At 34.3% G+C, this 13,707-nt stretch overlaps 1 protein-coding gene and 1 non-coding gene across 4 annotated transcripts in view; both read left to right on the top strand.

Moving 5' to 3' along the window:
* The window catches only part of CFAP299 (cilia and flagella associated protein 299), a 494,558-nt gene that overhangs the window by 342,112 nt on the left and 138,739 nt on the right, over positions 1–13,707 (top strand). The window lies entirely within an intron of this gene.
* TRNAT-UGU (transfer RNA threonine (anticodon UGU)) lies at positions 7,848–7,920 on the top strand. The gene has a single exon. It is a non-coding gene; the product is annotated as a tRNA-Thr (tRNA).

Consider the following 13,707-nt stretch of genomic DNA (forward strand, 5'->3'; position numbering starts at 1 on the left):
TTTGTAAATGGTAGGGATTGTTAAGAAATCTTGGTTTGTTTACATTAGACTAGTTACTTTCATTAATCAAAAGCTCTCTTGAAAGATTATTAAAATTTTCTCAATTTATGAAAAGAATAATGAAAAAATATAACTTAAAACATTAGGTAAAACAGGTTTGTGATTTTGTGAATTGATTAAATTTGATATTAATTTAAAGAATCTAAATAGCTATAATTAATTTTTCCAGGCACAAGAGTTACCCTCACAATCACCAAAATTTGACACAGGAATACCTTTTTAGGGGAAGCATAGTAATACCTATATTTTGAACAACAAAAATAATATCAGTTTAGACAAAACTAAATAATCTTTTTGTACTTCTAAACATCCCCTACCAGTAGTATATATCCTTTCATACTTTATTCTCTGCTAACATAAATATATACATTTATATGTCTAATCTTTATTTTCTCTTTTTAAAAAAACATTTTGGACAGCTTTTTTATTGAAGTATAGTTGATTTACAATTTGTATTAATTTCAGGTGTACAAGATAGCAATTCAGTATTTTTCTGGATTATACTCCATTTTAAGTTATTATAAAATATTGGCCATATTCCCTGTGCTGTATAACATATCCTTATAGCTTATCAACTTTGTACATAGTATTTTGTACTTCTTAATCTCATACCCCTATGTTGTACCCCACCCTTTCCCTCTCCCCTCTGGTAACCATTAGTTTGTTCTCTATATCTGTGAGTTAGTTTCTGTTTTGCATATTCATTCATTTATTTTATTTTTTAGGTTACACATATAAGTGAAAACATATAGTATTTGTCTTTCTCTGACTTATTTCACTAAGTTTATGACCCTCCAGGTCCATCCATGTTGTTGCAAATGGCAAATTTCACTCTTTTTTATGGCTGAGTACTATTTCAATATGCAATGGAATATATTTATACACGTCTTCTTTATCCATTCAACTGTTGATGGACACTTAGGATGCTTCCAGATACTGTCTTTTGTAAATAAAGCTGCTTTGAACATTGGGGTGCATGGATCTTTTCAAATTAGTGTTTTCATTTTCCTCAGATATATATCCAAGCATGAAATTGCTGGATCATGTGGTAGGTCTGTTTTAGTTTTTTGAGGAACTCTATACTGTTCCAAAGTGGCTGCACCAATTTACATTCCCACCAACAGTGTACTAGGGTTCTCTTTTCTCCATATCCTCACCAACATTTGTTATTTGTGGTCTTTTTGATGATAGTCATTCTGAGATGTGTCAGATGATATTGTGGTTTTGATTTGCATTTCTCTAATGATTAGCAATGTTGAGCATCTTTTCATGTGCCTGTTGGCCATCTGTATGTCTTCTTTGGGAGAATGTGTATTCAGACCTTCTGCCCATTCTTTAATCAGGTTTTTTTTTTGTTTATTTGTTTTTTGGTTTTTGATATTGATTTGTATGACCCATTTATATATTTTGGATATTAACCTCTTACCTGTCATATCACTTGCAAATATTTTCTTCCATCCAGTAGATTGTCTTTTTTTATTTGACAATAGTCTCCTTTCTCTGCAAAAGCTTTTAAGTTTAATTAGGCCCCATGTGTTAACTTTTTGTTTTTGTTTCCTTTGCCTTAGGAGACAGATCCAAAAAGTGTTGCTATGATTTATGTAAAGAGTGTTCTGCCTATGTTCTCTTCTAGGAGTTTTATAGTTTTCAGTCTTACATTTAAGTCTTTAATCCATTTTGGGTTTACTTTTATATATGGTGAGAGAAAATGTTCCAATTTCATTCTTTTATATGTTGCTGTCCCAATGTATGTTCTTGCCTCCTTTGTCATAGATTAATTGGCCATAAGTGTGTGGGCTTACTTCAGGGCTTTCTATCTAGTTCCATTGATCTATGTGTTTGTTTTTGTGCCAGTACAGTACTGATTACTGTAGCTTTGTAGTATAGCCTGAAGTTACAGAGTGTGACACCATCTTCAGTTTTGCTCTTTTTTTTCTCAAAACTGCTTTGGCTGTTTGAGTTCTTTTGTGGTTCCATATAAATTTTAGGATTATTTGTTCTAGTTCTGTGAAAAATGTCATGAATATTTTGATAGGGGTTGCATTAAATCTGTAGATTGCCTAGGGTAATGTGGCTATTTTAACAATATTAATTCTTCTAATTTGTGAAAATGGGATATCTTTCCATTTCTTTGTATCACCATCAATTTCCTTCATCAATGTTTTATAGTTTTCAGAGTATAAGTCCTTCAGTTCCTTGGTTAGATCCATTCCTAGGTATTTTATTCTTCATGATGAGATTTTAAATAGGATTGTTTTCTTGCTTTCTCTTTCTGGTAATTAATGATTAATTAGACTTGCTACAGATTTCTGTATATTAATCTTGTATCTTGCAATGTTACTGACTTTACTTATTATTGCTAATAGTTTTTTGGTGGAGATTTTAAAGTTTTGCATATATAGCATTATGTCATCTGCAAATAGTGAGTTTTACTTCTTCCCTTCCAATTTGGATGCCTTTTATTTCTTTTTCTTGTCTGATTGATGTGGTTAGGACTTCCAATATAATTTATATTCTTTGTTAAATAGGAGTGGCAAGAGTGGGCATCCTGGTCTTGTTCATGATTTTAAAGGAAAAGCTTTTGGCTTTTCACCACTGAGTATGATGTTAGCTGAGGGTTTGTCATAAATGGTCTTTATGATTTGGGGATATATTCCCTCTATACCAATTTTGATGTGAGTTTTTATCATGAATAGATGTTGGATTTTTTTCAAATGCTTTTTCTGTGTCTATTAAGGTAGCCATGTGATTTTTATCTTTCCTTTTGTTAATGTGGCATACCACATTGATTAATTTGTGAATATTGAACCATGTTTGCATCTCTGGAATAAGTCCCACTTGTTCATGGTATGATCCTTTTTATATATTGTTGAGTTCAGTTTGCTAATATTTTGTTGAGGGTTTTTGCATTTATATTCATCAGAGATATTGACTTGTAATATTCTTTTTTGCAGTTTTTTTTTTTTTCTAGCTTTAGTATCAGGGTAATGGTGGCCTTGTGGAATAAACTTGGGACTGTTTCCTCACATTCAACTTTTGAAATAGTCTGGGAAGGTTAGGTATTAGCTTTTCTTTATATGTTTGTTAGAATTCCCTGTGAAGCCATCCAGTCCTGGAATTTTGTTTGCTAGGAGTTTTTTGATTACTAATTCAGCTTCACTACTAGTGACCAATTTGTTCAGATTATCCATTTCTTCCTGATTCAGTTTGGAAGGTTGGGTGTTTCTAGAAATTAATCCATTTCTTCTAGGTTGTCCAATTTTTTGCAATAATTGTTCATAGAATTCTCTTATGATTTTTTGTATCTCTTGATTTTGGTTGTAATTTCTCCTCTTTCCTTTCTTATTTTGCTTATTTTGGTCTTCTGTCTTTTTTTCTTGATAGGCCTGATTAAAGGCTTATAAATTTTGTTTATTTTTTCAAAGAAATAGTTCTTGATTTCTTTGATCTTTTCTATTGCATTTTTGGATTTTGTTTTATTTATTTCCTGTCTGATATTTATTATTTTCTTCCTTCTGCTATCTTTGAGATCTGTTTGTTCTTCTTTTTCTATCTTTTGTTGGTGGATTAGGTTGTTCATTTCAGATTTTTCTTGTCTCTTGAGGTAGGCCTGTATCTCTGTAAAATTCCCTTTTAGAACTGCTTTTGCTGCATCCCATTAATATTTTTTAACTTTTTTTTATTGATTTATAATCATTTTACAATGTGTCAAATTCCAGTGTAGAGCACAATTTTTCAGTTATACATGAACATGTATATATTCATTGTCATATTTTTTTCTCTGTGAGCTACCATAATGCATCCCATTAATTTTGTAATGTTGTGTTTTCATTTTCATTTGTCTTGAGGTATTTTCTGATTTTTCTCTTTGACTTCTTCATTGACCCATTGGTTTTTTTAGTAGCATGTTGTTTATTCTCCACATATTGGTGTTTTTCCATGGAATTGATTTCTAGTTTCATACTGTGGTGGTCATAAAAAATGTTTGGTATAATTTCTATCCTCTATAATTTGTTGAGACTTGTTTTGTGGCCTAGCATGTGATCTTTCCTAGAAAATGTTCTATGTACACTTGAAAAGACTGTGTACTCTGCTGTTTGGGATGGAATGTCCTGTAGATATCTATTCAGTCCAGCTGGTCTAATGTATCATTTAATTCAGTTCCTGGGAATTTTGATCTGTTTCCTCTTTCACATTCCTAGCAATAAGCAAGTATATACATGCTCTTCACAAGTGGAGTCTAGATTTTTTACAGCCATCCTGTTAGTCCCATTTATTTTCATAGCAGCTAAGGAGACTTGTCTTCCCAGTGTCAGAACCAAGGGCTGGAGTGTCCAATATGTGGTTCAAAATGCTCACTCCACAGGGAGGATCTCGAAGCATGTGTAATCACTCTCCTCTTCTGTATCTCCTCCTAAGGGCACAGGTCTCAATGTGATCACTTCTCTTCCCTTTCTACCTGCCTCCATGTGGATCTTTCTTGGAGCCTTGGTTGTACGGGATTCTTTCTGCCAATCTCCAGTAAGTTCTCAGTAAGAATTGTTCCACATATAGATATATTTTGAATGTGTCCATTGGGGGATGTGGGCTCATTGTCCCCTACTCTACCATCTTGATCTCTAGATCTTTGGACAAAGAACAGGTAGAATCTATGGAAGCTACTTTAGTGATACATATCAAAAAGCTTACAACATTCACATTCTTTGATATAGTGATTCTGTTCCTAAATATTTATGAACAAGGACATTCATCACAGTCATACTTATAAAAATTAGAATAAATTAAATGTCCAAAGAAAAGACTCATTAAAAATTGTCTTTATTTGGTGAATTATGATGTAGCTATTAAAAACTGTGTTTTGAGAACAACTGCATGAAGATATTGCTTAGTAGAAAACTGAGCTATAAACCTATGTTTAAACATGCTTCTAGTCAAAATGAGTGTGTAATATAGAGAGATATACTTGTAAGGTATGAAAGAAGACAGGAAGGTATTAAAACATAATTTTAATATCTCAGGGTGCTAGAATTACAGATTCTTAAATGTGTTTTCCTTATGCATCTCTTTATATGCAGGTTTTTTCAGTGGTCATATATTACCTTAATAGTTATAAATAATAAATGATTTTAAGTTTAATAATAAAAATAATGGATTTTCAATTTTATGTATTCATTCACTGTATTCACTAATTCATGACTAGACCTCTTCCATCTGTAACACACAATATTTATTTCCTTGCTGTTTGGCTCTGTTAGGTTGATGTATTTTTAGCTCATCTAGTTAATCAGTTTGGGGAATGAAATTAGAACATAGTCTTCCAAACTCTAACCAAGCATTCGTTGCCTGAGACAAACTGCAAAACAAGAAATAATTTGAAAATTAACTAAAAGAAGCACCAGGACACCAAAAGTGAAAAAAATACTGATTTTGTACAAATATGTTTGTCCAAAAGTTTAAAATCTTGGACTTTTGAGAAGGTTGGAGAATATTTTTGAAAAACTAGCCATCCAAATAAAACAAGTTTGTCTGGGATGCAAATTCATAAACAAAATGGTTGTATGAAGTGAGAAAGGCATGAACTTTGTTTGTTTCGATATTATTTTTAACACATTGAAATATTCCAGTAAGTGATTTGAATTGCAATTTAGGAACCAACTGAGTCAACAAAATAAATACGACAATTTGATGCCATTTGAGGATATTGGCATTTTATAAAAGAAATTGTCTCGTAGAGTAGATGGTGTTCTGGCTCAGGTTGCATCTTTTTCTTTTTTTTTCCCCTGGATGGAGATCATTGCCACCAGGTTCAAAGTACTCTCTTGCCAACTCTAACACCATGGAAATAATTTAAAAGGTGCAATGGATGAAATGCTTCAAGGTAATGAGGCTTTTATGACTGTTTAGGATACAAGGATATCCTTGTACAGGTGATCAAGAGAGGGAACATACAGATATATCATGCTAATTTGGCAATTTTCACACTTATTTTAGGACCATCGCCAGAAATTCATCAAAGCATCCTTCTCTACAATGTCAGGCTACAGTGGCTTCTCAGCCTCTACTTAAATGTTTCTAGAACAGAGAACTCTCAATCTCTCCCAGGTTCTTAACTTGGGGTTCACAGATGCTGTAGGAGTGCCTAAATGAGTTTTATGGATCAGATAATGCCTTGAAGTTATATGCAAATTTTTGGATTCATGTGTCTGTTTCCAATCTTAATCAAATTCCCCAAGATGTCAGCATCCTCAAAAGAGTTAAGAACCACTGCAAAGGTAGCTGACTACATTTTCAAACAGATTAAGTAATTGAAAATATAGATATACTGATAGATAACTAGAGATACAGATAGATATGAATTCTGGAATGAAACAGAGTAAGTCTAGCCACTTGATCTGATTATAACCCTTTAAAGAGGACAAATCATTTACCATTTACTCCTAAGATCTCCTCCACCCTTAAAACTCTCATTTGCTTAAACACTTACTTTTCGGTGACTGGCTACCTCATCACCATGTCCTCTCTCTTCTTTACATATTCCACTTTAATCATTTATTGCTTATTGAAGTTTGGTTCCCAGATTGCAAATTTCAGGTGTGATCTAAATCACACACACCAGAGAGGATTAGTCCTCCTCCTATTTTGTACATTCATCATTAATAGAAAGATATTTACCTTTTGGGTGGAGCCACAACAAATATTTTTCCTCTTTGAAAATCACATATTTTTATGTGTTCAGATACAAATCCATAAAGTATACTGAAATTGCTTAACCCCTATGTCTACTCCAGCCTCCACCCCTACTTCATCTACTCTTCTACCACTAGGACATTTGATTGTTTGACTTCACTTTCTGTTAGGTCACTCATGTGCTTGCTTTGACTTTTCATCCAGACTAGGCAGGGTTCTCTGTTTAGTTACATCAGTACTGATCTTAACTAACCCTCCCAAATTTCCCAGCATGGCATATGGAGAAATACAAGTCATATGGATGTAAAACACTGAGGTTTGACTCTTAGTCCTATCTCTTCTTAGTTTTATGATCTTGGACAGTTTAGTTAACATCTCAAAGCATCAAATTCTTCATCTATAAAATGGAAATATTAATATCCAGTTCATAGTGTGATAAGAATTAGAAAAGACTACATATTTTTCTAGAATAGCTTTATTCTTTCCCTCTTCTGTACATTTTTTAACAGTGTTTATATTTTTATAATATGTACATGTAGAAAACTGAGGAATGCTCAGCAAATGCATAGTAAATTTTAGGCCTTGTGCCTTGTACCTCTCTCTGCCCTTGGACATACTCTCCTTCTGGTGCCCCTGCTTATTCTTCAGCTTTGACCATGCTGACTTTCTTGTTGCTCCTAAAACATTTCACACACACTCCCATTTCAAGACTTTTAATTTGCTGTTCACTTTATCTGAATAGCTCCCTGCTTCCCTCTCCTTTCCCCCTAATTAAAAAAGTATTTCTTATTTTTTATCTCCTACTTCATGTCTTTTATTTTCAAGTAAAGCCAACCTATCAAGATTGCATCATCTGCCTTCTTCCAGATATAGGAGATAAACCTAGAATATTCTGATATGCTAGAAATCAAGGAAGCTCTTAAAGAATACAGCAGCTGTGTGGAAGACAGTTTCCTAATCAAAAAGAAGAGTGATATGTAGATGAAACTTCTATTTCTGGCTACTGTGGAATAATCTGTATCAGGCCATCCCTTCCACTGAGTATAAGTATAAAGGCAGGGTTAAAAATGATAAATAAATGAATATAATGTTTTAAGGGGGGAGGAGATAGCTCAGTGGTAGAGTGTGTGCTTTGTATGCATGAGGTCCTGGGTTCAATCCCCAGTACTTCCATTTAAAAATTAATGAATTAATTAATTTAAAAACCCTAATTACCTACCCCCCCCAAAATTTTTTTTTAATATAATTAATTAGGGAGCAACTATAGCAGCCAGCATTTGAGGGCCCCACATTCCAGAAAGAAATTTAGGTGACTCATCTTTCTCTGCCATTTTCCCCAAAGGAATATTAGCCAAATTTCAGGCACAGCATTGAGGTGATGCAGAAAGTGACAACCTAAAGCAGGGAGCAGCAAACTACTCCCTGAGGGCCAGATCGGGCCTGCTGTGCAGTGGTGGCGTGGCGTGGTTTTATCAGAGACTGTCTACCATGTAAAGCAGAATTTACATCTCTCTCACAGAACCAAAAGGACAAGGGCTGCCAGTGAGAAAGAGCGCTGGAAAACATGTTTTTTAGTGAGACCTCTGAAAGGCTATGCTCTGTGAATAAAGGGAAACTCAAATTAGACAGACTCCACCAAAGCTAACACCCAGTCTTAATCCCTCAGTCCTTGATTAGATGACAGTCCTTGATTTATACCACTTTTACTGACAACCTGAAGAGAAGTAGATCTTTTCTGGAAGAACATAACTTTATCCAAAACTCCTTCAGTTTTTCATACTCAGTGTCTGACATTTAATCAATAACTATCAGAATGTCAGCAGGCAAGGACAAGTGACATAAAAGCGAGAGAGGAAAACAAATAATAGAAAGCCTAAAAGGGTCAAGGCAGTGAAGTTACCAGGTAAAGACTTTAAAATAACTAATTAATATATTTGAGATAATAAATGACAATATTGGTAACTTCCCACAGAACCCACAGTATATGCAAAAATTGAAAATTCTAAAAGTGAAAAATACAATTAATGAAATTAAGAACACAATAGACATGTTTAGCAGCAGATAAAAGCTCTCTAGACTAAAGCAGTGAAAGAAAGAAAGATGGAAGGTATATAAAGGAATGTAAGAGTTGAAGAACCTAATGTAACTGTCATACGGATTCTTTTATTGTTGTTATTGAATTTTTTATTAATTTTTTATTTTTATACGCTTTTAAAGGTTACTTTCCATTCACAGTTATTCCAAAATATTGGCTATACTCCCCAGATTGTACAATACAGCCTTGATCCTATCTTGTATCCAGTAGTTTGTACCTCCCACTCCCCCACCCCTATATTGCCCACCCCCATCCCTTCCCACTGGTAACCACTAGTTTTTTTCTGTATCTGTGAGTCTGCTTCTTTTTTGTTATATTCACTAGTTTGTTGTATTTTTTAAATTCCACATATAGGTGATACACTGTATGTGTCTTTCTCTGTCTGACTTATTTCACTTAGCATAACGCCCTCCAAGTCCACCCATGTCACTGCAAATGGCAAGACTCATTATTTTTATGGCTGAGTAGTATTCCATTGTGTGTTGAATAAAACACATCTTCCTTATCTGCTGATGGACACTTAGGTTGCTTCCATATTTTGGCTATTATAAATAATGCTGCTGTGAACATTGTGGTGCATGTGTCTTTTCGAATTAGTGTTTTTGTTTCTTTGGTTATATACAGGGGTTCTAATGTAGTCAAGAGAGATAATAAGGTGAAAAAATAACAAGGTGAAAACATAACAAGCTGAAGAGATACTAGTTTTCAAAAATAATAAACTAAAGATATCAAGTCTTTATAAATAAATGAAAACTTATTAATCCTAAAGAGGATGAATGAAACAAAGCCACAACTATGTATCCCATAATAAATCTTCTGAAAACCTAAGACAAAGAGAATAATTGTAAAAACAACTGGAGAAAGAGAGAAAAAAAGGCACAGTTCTCTCAATGAGGCTGCAGTGACTGACATCTGTTAGTAAGAAACTATGGAAACCAGATAAATCTGATCAAAATTCTAAATATAACTACAAAAGCTACAAGAATATGGAAGAACATGTTAAATGTCATCAGGCATAGAATTGGCCAAATCCAGAATGTCGAAAATTCTAGCATATGACCTGGTTTCTTCATCAAACAGACAGAAGGAGGAGGAGAGGGAGAGGAAGGGAAGAGGAGAGGACAAAGGTAGGCAGAGGAGGAGGAAACGAAGAGGGGAGGAGAGGAGGAGGTGAAATTTTATCTTGAAATGCATGTTGATCAAATGCAGTGTTGGAACTTTGCATTTGTCCTGATTTCAATAAACTCTAAAAAAATATTTACGAAACAGTTGGGGAATTTTAGGTGTGATAATCCTATTCTGAATATGTTTTTTAAAGCCCTTAACTCTTAGAGATGCATACTAAACTACACACAGATAATAATATAATATTCATGATTTCCTTTAATATATAATTCAGTAGCTGCATGGATAAGATTTGCCATGTTGACAATTTTTGAAGCTGGTTGATGGATACAGGAAATCTCTTATACTATTGTATCTCCATTTGTGTTTTCGAACATTTCTATAATAAAAAAGCCAAAATTTTTAAAAGAGAAAAAAAATTGCTTTTAGCTATTTAAGTTGGACAAAATGAGCTTACAGTCCATATTTTAAAAAGGATATCTGTAGAATTATTTTATTATACCTAAGTCCCAGGTATTTCCTCAGAAACTCGAAAAGTCAAAGCAACAATTCTAGATTCTGAAGTTTCAGTTTTTTTATAGAGACTCAAAATCATTTTTAAAAACTTTCTTCTTTCTTTCAAATTTGTGCTGTAGACACTGGTTCAAGACTTCCTAGCTAAAGTGCAACAGATATTTACAAACCACCCGTACAGAATGTGCTTTATATACCAGTATGGAGAGGAACAAGTCTTACTGTCTACCTGCACTGGCCCTTTGAGCTCCTTTATGTGAATTAGGAAGAGGTCCTACTGAAGTTCACTTGTTTGAGATCTGGGTTCCAGCCTTTGCTGATCCCTCATCTGGACATTATTTTTCAGTGAACAAATTAAACAAGTTCCTGTGACAGCCTTAGGATTGTGGAATCCTTTCTCCATTTTTCAGGCTTCACTGCCAGTTAAGCTAAAAATTATTATTTTTTGATAGAAAATTACTGATTTACTATATCCCCTCCTCCTCCTACTGAGTTTCTACTCCTTTTCTTCACACACTGCTGGTGAAAACTGCTTTTAAGCCCATAATGGATGATTCTTCTTTGCATATTACATGAAATCCTCCTGTTCACATAAACCAGTCACTGCAACACAGCCATTTCTTCCACAGATTTGTAAAGGGACAGAGAACAACCCATACCTTTTTAAAACTAAACTTTTTGAGTAATTGCGCTTCACGTGCAATTGGAAGAAATAATATCTTTTGCATAGTTTTCCCCAGTGCTGACATCCTACAAATTCTAGTACAGTATCACAACCAGTATCTTGACATTGATACAACCCATCAGTCTTAGCCAGCTTTCCCCAATTTTACTTGTATTCATTTGGTATTTGTATTTGGCCTGATGCAATTTTGATATATGTGTAGGTTATCCCACACATTTGTACTTGTATGCTTTTGTGCAGATACCATGTCTTAACTGAACTAGCATAAAAATAATAGCTAGCACATAATATTTAATATATGTCCAACAGTGTTCTAAGCATCTTACATGTATTAATTCACTTAATACTCAGAACAAGCTTAGAAAGCAGGAACTATTTATTACCTCCTTTCTAAAGATGAAAAAACTGAGGCACAGTAAGTTTAAGTACTTCACTCCGTGTCACATAGCAAACCAGGAGCAAAGCTGAGACTGGAGCCAGGCAAGTGGATCCAGTGTCTGTGCCCTTAATATCAACACCGAATGCCCTGACAAATTAATTCATTTTTTCAGATCTTCCATATTTTCTAAATGGGTACTAATAGAATTTCTTGAGTCAACATCTCTATTTCCTTACATTACCTAGTTCTACCACAGAAAAGCCATTTCTTGTGACTCTAACTTCAGATCACAGCCTGGCCAGCACGCTGCTCTCTGTCTATCCCACTTTACTGAAGCAGCATGAAGATTGAATGAGATCAGGCAATTCAGCTGTCTAGCACAGTATTATTTGCCTTCTTTCCCTTTGAATCTATTATTCCTTCTCCATGTCACCACAGATAGGTCCAGACCCTCCCATTACGTACCCAAATTCCTCAGGATAATAAATTAGGGTATTCAGACACTGTTCATATATATGTTGAAACAGACCTTAGCCTTTTTTATTTCCTCTGGTCTCTCCCAGCCCTGCCTCTACTCTCAGTCCCCACAATGAAACCTAGTCTTCTTTTCATCCAACTGGCTCATCATTTTCCAAATCTTCACCTTGTCACTCCCCTACCCAGCACTACAGATTCTTCTCAATCTTTGGCTATCAATATGAATGTATGTATCTCTGTACTCTTCAAAGAGGAAGAGTTGGACTCTTCTTTGAAGAAAGCATATGAGAAATCCCAGTTCATAATAGGTATTGAAAAAAAGTCTCCAGAATCCCATTGACTAAGGGCTTTAGGATCTGTGGAACACAGCTTAAAAGCACCTCTACTTGTATTTACTCCACCTCTACAATATTTCTTACAATTTGTCCCACCCCACTGGATTTTTCTCTCCTCTTCCTTATGCTTCCATTTGTGTTGCTATGGTTGTTCATTTTTTGCTTTGACTCATACTTTTTATCCTTACCTGGAATATTGTCCACCCTCCTCTCCACTTTTGAATTCCTATTTATTCTCCAAACCAACTCTAAAGGGTTTTTTAAGACACTGCCTTGTTTTCCTCACCAGCATCTCTTTGGCTGCTATTGCCTGCACCAAGGCATCCTTCTGGCATTAATAAAATGTTTCCTTGTTTTGGGATTTATTGCTGTTGATAGTCACTTTGTGCCATTGCAAGCTCTTGAATGGCAATGCCACTTTCTCAGAATCCCATGTTTTCCACTATATAATCTTAGGCAAAGTACGTCTTTGCATTCCCATAGCAGTTAGCAGAGTGTACTACATATAAGGCCTACCCAGACATTTTTTTTTTAGATGAATAACTGAAATGTTTGCAACATCATGGCTTAGAGTATAGAAATTGTATGATGTACTCAGTGTTAAAGGGAAACATCACTTAAATTCTGGGCAACCTTAGAAACAAGCAAATGATTCTTACTGACCTCATAGTTCATGTAAAACCAATAATCCCATTCATATGTATTGCTACAAATTTTTTAGTTAGAAAAAATGCATAGCGTTATTCCTAACAACTTATGCTAATGAAAATGCAAATAGTTTGGCCTATATTCCTATACAACTGAATCATGAAAAGAAACATTTATAAAAATAATACCTAAGCCTGTGAATGACGTCAGAGACTAAATACATGCAGTCTATGTTCATGGTAGAAATAGATACACAGTTTGTATAAAATAAAAATTTAAGGAAAAAAGGGTGAAGTTGATTCTTTTCCTAAGCCTATGCCTATAAGCTTATACCTATGAATTAGACCCCAAACTTATTTATTTTCAGGCTTATGCTGATTGTTTGTGACAACTTTCTGTTGTAAGAAATTTATACAAAATCTGTATCATGTAATTATCACATACATAATTATATACTTTTTTATTTAGATAACATTATCATACCACATTGCTTTCTTTAAAGGAGATTTATATTTAATCAAGTTCAAGAAGTCCTAGTGTGAGATACTGAGGAAGGGAAGAAGAAAATTCAGATACCTCCAGGTATCTGCTATTGCTCATGAGTAGTTTAAAGAATACTGTTCTAGGGGGAACATCATACCATTTTCATTGTTTCTGGGAAGGTGGCATAGAGGGAAATTATTTCATCATCAACAGAACTATT

Source organism: Camelus bactrianus, chromosome 2 (genome assembly GCF_048773025.1).
Source record: "Camelus bactrianus isolate YW-2024 breed Bactrian camel chromosome 2, ASM4877302v1, whole genome shotgun sequence".
Classification (NCBI taxonomy): Eukaryota; Metazoa; Chordata; class Mammalia; order Artiodactyla; family Camelidae; genus Camelus; species Camelus bactrianus.